The sequence below is a fragment of the Rutidosis leptorrhynchoides genome, chromosome 4 (assembly GCF_046630445.1).
Source record: "Rutidosis leptorrhynchoides isolate AG116_Rl617_1_P2 chromosome 4, CSIRO_AGI_Rlap_v1, whole genome shotgun sequence".
Classification (NCBI taxonomy): Eukaryota; Viridiplantae; Streptophyta; class Magnoliopsida; order Asterales; family Asteraceae; genus Rutidosis; species Rutidosis leptorrhynchoides.
The window spans coordinates 197017447-197018384 of NC_092336.1; the positions used below are offsets into that span (position 1 = coordinate 197017447).

Sequence of the window (938 nt, forward strand, 5' to 3'; positions counted from 1 at the left end):
GTTAGATTAAATTTGCCTTAGATTTCCTTAGATTAAATTACGAACTTAGCTTATCTACTTTAAATTTAAAATAAAAAGGCATACCTAGTGTATGACCTAAACCCGATCTAGACCAGGGCCGTTGTTATTCGTACCTGATCCAGACGCGATAATCTCTAAAGCACGCAAAGAAGAATGAATCAGAAATCAAATGACGTTACGCATTACTTTAGCAGAAAACACCAAACCTTCGATTGAAGGTCAAGGAGGACCGATCAGATTCCCAGTGATTCAAGGACACTCGTTCGAGTTAAAACATCATATTATACAGCTCATCCAAAACAGCTGTCAATTTCATGGATTACCAAATGACGATCCTAACTCTCACCTTGATAAATTCATATCCCTTTCAAACTCCTATAAACAGCCAGGGATAGGATAAGATATAGTTCGGCTATACTTTTTCCCCTATTCTCTCACTCGTCATGCACAGATATGGTTTAATGGACTAGAAAAATATTCCATCACGTCATGGACGGAGATGGCTACTAAATTCCTAACCAACTATTTCCCTCCTTCAAAACAAACCAAACTTAAGAATGACATCATTAACTTTAAACAAAGTTATGATGAATCTCTTTACACTGCATGGGAGCGATTCAAAACCCTGCTGAAAAAATGCCCTAATCACTAGTTAGAACGGTCAGCTCAGATCTGTAGCTTCTACAATGGTCTTACGGTAAATCATAGGATGACGATCGATGCAGCAGCTCAAGGAAATCTGATGAACCAAACCGCAGACGAAGCATGGGAGTTGCTTAAGAACATGACAATGCATCATCATGACTGGAATAATGGTGAAACAACTTCATCATCTTCCCCACTCTCCGCACTTAACAATCAAACAGAGGAAATCAAATCCCTCACGAAAAAGAAGGAATCTCTCGCCAAACAACTCA

The 938-nt window shown here is 38.9% G+C and overlaps 1 non-coding gene across 1 annotated transcript; it reads right to left on the reverse strand.

Moving 5' to 3' along the window:
- Positions 1-569: 569 nt before the first annotated feature.
- On the reverse strand, positions 570-675 carry LOC139845697 (small nucleolar RNA R71). The gene has a single exon (XR_011758460.1). It is a non-coding gene; the product is annotated as a small nucleolar RNA R71 (small nucleolar RNA).
- Between the last annotated feature and the right edge of the window lie 263 nt (positions 676-938).